The sequence below is a fragment of the Mycteria americana genome, chromosome 23 (assembly GCF_035582795.1).
Source record: "Mycteria americana isolate JAX WOST 10 ecotype Jacksonville Zoo and Gardens chromosome 23, USCA_MyAme_1.0, whole genome shotgun sequence".
NCBI classification, from domain to species: domain Eukaryota; kingdom Metazoa; phylum Chordata; class Aves; order Ciconiiformes; family Ciconiidae; genus Mycteria; species Mycteria americana.
In genome coordinates, this window is record NC_134387.1 from 5,841,665 (window position 1) to 5,849,169 (window position 7,505).

Consider the following 7,505-nt stretch of genomic DNA (forward strand, 5'->3'; position numbering starts at 1 on the left):
TCTTATTTAAGAAAAATATTATTGCGTTTAATGTAAGTTCTTTCCTCCTTTCAGTTTATGCTGATGAGTTCTCATTCAGTTCCTGTGGGTGCTTTTACCAAAATGAAAATTACAATATCAAAATAAAAATCAGCTAATGTGGTAGAATAAATGACCCAGAGAGCATCAAAGAAAATGTACCAAGAGTGAATAATAAACCATCGTGATTCCTCAATTCTATCTGTCCATCCATCTAACTATCTGTTAGACAGGAAGAATCTCAATTAGCTGTTAAAAGGATATTTACGATTATTTTATGGGCACCGCAATGCTCTTTCCATTTCCAAAAGCTCTCGTGACACCTCTCCGACCCAAGGACGGGGAAGCAAACCCAGCAGATTAAAAGATTTCCCAAGAAACGAGACGTACGCCTGCTGCTGCCCCGCGGGTGACAGCCCCCAGTCCCCCAAGCCCCCCGGGAGGGACCAGGACCATTCCCCCGTATCCAAACAGAAGGAAGCTCCCAAGTGACCCATTAACTCCAGGCTACGTAATTACCCTCTGAGCAGCCAACCGCCCTGACCTCCCTGCTCCAGCTCTCCACGTTCAGAACGATCGACAGTCCCAATTAGCTGTAATTAAGAAGGATTATAACGAATCTATTGCACGCGTTTTTACGTGCACCTATTTAAAATCCCCAGATTTTCAGTTACGGTCCCTACGTACGCGTTCGCGTGCGCGAGGAAGGAACACAAAAGGAAAAGGCTTCTTTTTGTCGTTATTTGTGTCAAGGCTTTACATCAGGGTTTTCTGTCTGCAGCTGATTATAGACGTCGAATTGCATTCTAACTGGAGACAGAAAGAGAAATTAAGCAAAAAAAAAAAAAAAATTGCAGAGGCTGTAATCCCCACTGAACAGCCTCGCTGGGATCGCTGCGTAATGAATCCGGCTTGTGCTGCCATTACTCGCCTTTTGTTTACCTAACAGTTTGACAATGCATATTTATGCAAATTGGAGCCCGGCTGCTTTTTTGCTGTTCATTAATTAGCATCTCATTCTGGACGTGGAAACCAGGCTTGGAGAATTTGTCTAATTTGATCAACAGTTTGATTCCTCTCTCCCCCACCTTCCTTCCCCCCTTCTCGGGTCTTTAACAAGGTTTTTGGATTGCATGTAAACTGCCTTGTGCAACACGGACCTCGTGGGGCTCCTGTGCTGGGAAGGAGGGAAAGAAGGATGCTGAGAAAGAGAACGAAAAAGAAAAGCAAGTTTGAGGAAGAGGCGAGCAGCAGCATTGCACCCAAACCTGCATAAATCTGGTTTTCCCTTCCAGTTTCTTCCTGCAGCAATGCTGTCGATGGGACTCCCCCCAGAAAGCCTGGCGGAGCGGGGCTAGAGCCCGTTCTGGGGAGCGCAGGGGTTTTGCAGCCCAGAAAATGAAGAATGAGGGTGGAGATGGTCCCATCCCCAGCTGAGCCGACACACGCCCAGCAGTCGCGGGGCTGGGATCGGGGCACGGGATGCTCCTCCGGGCAAAGGCTGGCCGGGGGGACCCACGGGATGCTCCTCCAAGGCTGGCCGGGGGGACCCACGAGCACGTACCCCTCTCCCCTCCCTCTCCTGATGAGGATTTCTCCCCTGTTGTCACAGCAGGAAGAGAATAAATCTTTAAAGGATGGACAGAAACATCGATCCGCTCCAAGAGGCTTTTACAGATCAATAGGTGCCGCTGGGAGCTGGGGGGTTTGTGCCACCACCTCCGCGGTGCTGTGCCTACGAGGAGGGATCGATCGGCCCAGGGTAACACCAACCCCTTATCGATAAGGAACCATCCCATCGCTCACGCAAGCCTGCAAAGGGCCTTTTACTGAAACTGCATGGAAAAAAAGCAAAACTTTCTTGCTCACCCTGCAGATGCACCAGGACATAACTAACTCCAGCTAACAGGCAAGTTTATGGGGCAAATTTCTGGAGGAGACGTATAAACTACCAGTGAGCGAACACGTAAGCAACCTCGCTGATGTTATGCTTCCAAAAAAGATGATTCTTAAATGCCCGATCAGCACCAAGTGACAACCACGCTGGGGCACGGCCACGTCTTTAAGCCGAGGTGAGCTTTAGCCGGCGGTGTGGCAGAGCAGAGGCGGCTCTACCCTGGGCTCCCGGTTGCGTTTCCCTTCTCCCAATGCTTTTATCTGTCCTCTGCTTCCCTCAAGAGCAATTTCTTTTGCTCGATTTACACATTTGTTTACAAATACATAATGACTGGGGGGGGGGGGGCACCCACCACCCGCAGAACAACGGCGCCTATTTCTAACCGCTGGCCTCTTCCAGTGTTTCCTCTGCAATTTCTGCACACACACGGCCACGCAAAATGGGCCTAAACACTGCAATTTTCCAACCATTTTCATCCAAATTGTCAGCAATTTCCCAATGGCCCCGGCACCAAATTGCAAGTGAATGTTCGGTAATACCGTGCGGCTGCACAAGCATCCGTGGGCAGGGGAGGGAGGGGAGGGCGAGCGGGACGCGACGGCGGCAGCTGGACGCAAACCCGTCAGAAATGGGTTGTGAGATTGTTACCGGCCACATCTTGGGCATCAAGTCATCAGGGTGAACAGACGAGCGCGTTTTTGTGATGCATGTCAGATAGGACACCACAAATCTTCCTGGATGGCTGGGAAAGGGGGGGCTTTTGGTACGACATTCATGGCTCCGGGGTGCCAAAATAGAAATGGATCCCAATATAAATCGGGGCACTTGCGCGGCTCCTGCCACGACCGCGAGGTTGCTTTAGCGCAGCTCGCCTCGCTACCGCTTTCGCCTTAGGGGAGCCCGGCGATACCCAGAAAGGCCGATCGAGGGGTGCCCCTTGCAGATGTGCAAGGACGGTGCTTAATTCCACCCTTTTCAGGAGACGGCTTTTTTTGGGGGTGCTGATAGGGGTACTTCAAGGTGCGATCCCGCAGGAAAACACGGACATTGCTAAGCAAACACTTTTGGGAAGGAGAGGGGAGGCTTTCCCACGGCACTGCTCGTCTCCCCACAGCACAGGCGCCCGCTTTGGGAGCCCTGCAAAGACCTGGAGCAGAACGTCTCCGCTCCGTGCCAGCTCGGAGGTGTGATTCAAGGTGGGTCACACCCCAGACCGTGCCACCGTCCCCGTGCCGCTATAGCCCCATCCTTTCTCTACCTTGATATCGCAAGGGGAAGCTGGAGTCCGGTTCACACAGGGCCCTAGGCTTTATCCCGTCCTTCTCCCATCGCATCTGCCTCCTCCTCCTCACATGTACTTTATATTCTCTGCACCGCCCAGCGAGATAAGCCTGTCAGATATTTATATGTTTATCACAGATGGCCTTGGTTTCAGAAACCAACCACGCTGCAGTCAGAAGGAATGTATTCATAATTATATAGCACAACGTGATAATTACTTTCAAAGCGGTCTGAAGAAAGTCTTTTGTCTCTCCTCTCCTGATTAGACAGTTATTTCACCAGCAACCGGGAAAGTCAACAAGTGTCAAGTATGGTGGTTAATTCCTGAGCCGATAGCATTTATTAAAATTGCTAATGAATCTAATAATTAAACACATAAATATAAGTTACCTCAGGTATTAAATCTAATTATTGGGCCAGCAAAAATCAATTTTTGTGCATATGCATAATAATGCATGGGCAAAGTTAATTAGAAATGTCCAGATCAATATTTGAATAATTCTTAACTAGTGGAATCCCTGTCTGAAGAGCGGGTCTAGACACTGTGAATAAGTTATATTTCAGAAATGAATGCCTTCTCCTAATGGAGTTTACCCTGGTAAATTAATAATACTCCAGTAAATCTGCAAAATAAATGACAAACCTGTTTGCCTGAACATTGCCCTTAGGGGAAATCATTAATATCCTTTGTCAGCAACCTCCGAGGTCAGAGCCGAAGCTCTGCTCCGGCTCGCAGCCAGCTCGCTCCGTGGGGAGGCACTCGGAGACGAGGGGGAGAGCAGAGATGGAGCACGGGGGGCTCTGCCCCTCGCTCCGTGCTCCCGGGCACGGCGGGCAGCGTCTCGGCTGAATCCCACCTTTCCCATGAGACCGAGCCCCTGCCGGCGCTGCCCCGTCCCCCTGGGCTCCTGCAGCCCGGGCAAAACTCATCCCACCTCCGGCAGAATCCCCCAGCGGCACAGCCCCGCTTGTCTTGGCAATATGACCTTGACAGCTGTCCGAGAGCCGTGCCGGCGTAAATCAGCGAAGCGGTGCCGATTGATGCTATCTCAGATCCCAAACAGCAGCACTAAATTCGGCGGCTCTGACTCTCACGGAGCTCTCCCAGCCCAAGAAGAAAAACCTCAGCTGTTTTTTAAAGGTAGCTCCTCTGCTTTGCAAAGAGCAGGAAGGATCCAGAGCCTCGTCCCGACGCTCGGGGAGGGCCCTAGGGGTGGCAGAGCCGGGAGGACCTGGCAGCACCGGGGGCATTTTATCACCCCCTTCCCATCCCCGATGGAAACGCAGCATCCATCCACACATCCCCTCCGCTGGCTCCTCTTGCCAGCGCAGAGGTGGTTAAAGAGGAGAGGGAAAGAGTAAAAAGAGCACAAATGTTTTGTTTCACCTGGAGACGGTGCTGCACGGCTTGTTTAACACGGCGCTAACAGGAGCCTCCACCTTTTCCCTCGCCATCACCCTGGCACGCTCTCCCCTTGATTATTCATCTCGGCTGAAGGGAGATAAAACAGATGTAATACGGCGCAGAACTCCAACACACATCTTAAATCATCTTGTCTCGACGTGGCTCCTTGGCACGCGCGCGGGCGATGCTCGTCGAGAACCCGGCTGAACTGTTCCGGTGCACATGAGTGATCTGAATGCTGGGTTTCTCCAGCGTGCTTCTGGCACGGGCAGAGATGATGAAGGGAAAGTTATTCAGTCATGGGTGAAATCATTACGGGTAAATCTCTGCTCTGAATTACACTGGGGTAAATCCATTGAAGGGTAACTCAATTGAGATCAATGGCCCAAATTTTTGCTTTCCTTTCCTCCAAAGAAAGGCCTGTGTAATATTTTTGAAGTCACAAGTCACAGTCCTGATTTTCACATCTGACAGGCAAATCTGATCCACCGTCTCCAATCTTTTGCACGATGTATTTTGTGAAACCAGTACTTCGGCGAGATTATTTCATGTGAAATCATCTTTTGCCATCTCCCCTAGCCACAGTGTTTAAACCAGAGCGTAGCCCAATTTTGTAACCCTGGCTCTCCTAAGTAAGCCAAAAGAAAACTCTGAGCAGTTTGTTGAGGGATCACTCGAGACCCAGCTGCAACATGAGCATCCCTGCGCTGAAACGCCCGGCCGTGATGGCAAAGCGGATCGCAGGGAGCCTGTCCCCTTCCTTGCAAGGACCTTCTGCCTTGTCACCTTGGTGAAAAAAGAGCTGTGGAAGGACCATCGAAGGAAAAGACCATCTCTGCCTTCCCCAAGAGAGGGCCACCCAGAGCATTGCTTTTATAGCTGTGCAAAAAAAAAAAATCAGTGCCTGGCCCCAAACTCCCACACCACAGCAATATCGCATAGATGGATAAGACGGGCAAAGGCGCAGAGGGAAAACAGAAGCAGGGATGAAGTGAGATGCCAGAGGCCATGGAGCTGTGGTCCCTCGGGTCCCAAGGAAAAGCACAAAGTGATGGGTCCAGCAGGCTCCTGGGCACTGCTCTGCCCCGGCTTCGCCAAGGCACAAGAGCAGGTCAGAGCCTGGGCTGGCTGCAGACAGCATCACAGAATCACAGAATCGTATAGGTTGGAAAAGACCTTTAAGATCATCGAGTCCAACCATAAACCTAACACTGCCAAAACCACCACTACACCATGTCTCTAAGCACCTCATCCAAACGTCCTTTAGATACCTCCAGGGATGGGGACTCCCCCACTGCCCTGGGCAGCCTGTTCCAGTGCTGGACAACCCTTTCGGTGAAGAAAAATTTCCTAATATCCAGTCTAAACCTCCCCTGGCGCAACTTGAGGCCATTTCCTCTCGTCCTATCACTTGTTACCTGGGAGAAGAGACCGACCCCACCTCTCTACCCCCTCCTTTCAGGCAGTTGTAGAGAGCGATGAGGTCTCCCCTCAGCCTCCTTTTCTCCAGGCTGAACAACCCCAGGTCCCTCAGCCGCTCCCCATCAGCCTTGTGCTCCAGACCCTTCCCCAGCTCCGTTGCCCTTCTCTGGACACGCTCCAGCCCCTCAATGTCTCTCTTGGAGTGAGGGGCCTAACACTGAACACAGCATTCGAGGTGCGGCCTCACCAGTGCCGAGTACAGGGGCACGATCACTGCCCTAGTCCTGCTGGCCACGCTATTTTTGATACAAGAATCACCTCGGCTTACGGTTCATCTCCTGGAGTACTTTTCCCTTTAATTGATATTTGTCAGCCACTTTACGGCGATTGAAGCCTGGCGGTGCTCGTTAGAAAGAGGGGAAGGATGGTGGACTTGAGATGCTGCTGATTGTATAAAGCCCGTGGAGAAGGGTGGTGGTTCCCTAGAGCCCGCCCGGACTGCTAAATTGAGAGATGGGTTTGGAGTGCTAAACAACGCGGGAACAGCCCATTGAGCAAAGCTACCAGAAAATGGGTGTAATCCAGGACCACTTCTTCTGAAGTGGATTCTATGTACTCATCAGAGGCACAGCTGCTATGGCTCCGTGTAATTACAGACACAGGGAACAGGTAATTCAGGAGAAAATTGGAAACCCAAAGGATATTCCTGTTGACAAGTGGGGATCAGGAAACGGGAGCCTCTGGGTAAAAGCAGTTCTTGGAACGGGCTTCGGTGCGAGCTGCCGGCCTCGCCGGCAGCTCGCACCGAAGCCCGTTCCAAGAACTAGGCAAGTCTAGTCCTGAATCAGAAGCTCAGTTGCTCATTTTGGTGATGGTTCCTTTATAAATGATTTATAAAAGCAAAGTCACCACTTCACAGACACGCCAAGCATGTTCACAGAATCACAGAATCATATAGGTTGGAAAAGACCTTTAAGATCATCGAGTCCAACCATAAACCTAACACTGCCAAGCCCACCACTACACCATGTCTCTAAGTACCTCATCCAAACGTCCTTTAAATACCTCCAGGGATGGCGACTCAACCACTTCCCTGGGAGATGTTGGAGGCACGATGACCAGCGCGTGTGGCACGTAGCTAGGAGGACAGAAGTTGTTATGCCTCAGTCTACGGTGGCAAAGAACAAAAAAAAAGCCCTAGAGACAGTAAAGCAGCAGTTTATTGAGCTGTTGGATTCTCTAGCAATTAATTCTCCGTTTATTAAAACATCTATTTACCCTCCACGTGCTCTTTATAAATCTGTTCTTAATAAAGTGCTACTAGGTCTTAACGGAGCTGCACCACCGTGGAGAGGATCCGGAGCACGTTGCCGCCAGCGACCTGCTCAGGTCTCGCAGATCTTTTCCATCTCTTTGCACGACAGTTTCCCTGTCTCTATTTGTTTCTGTCTGTCTTCACTCTCCTGGGATAACACCATCTTT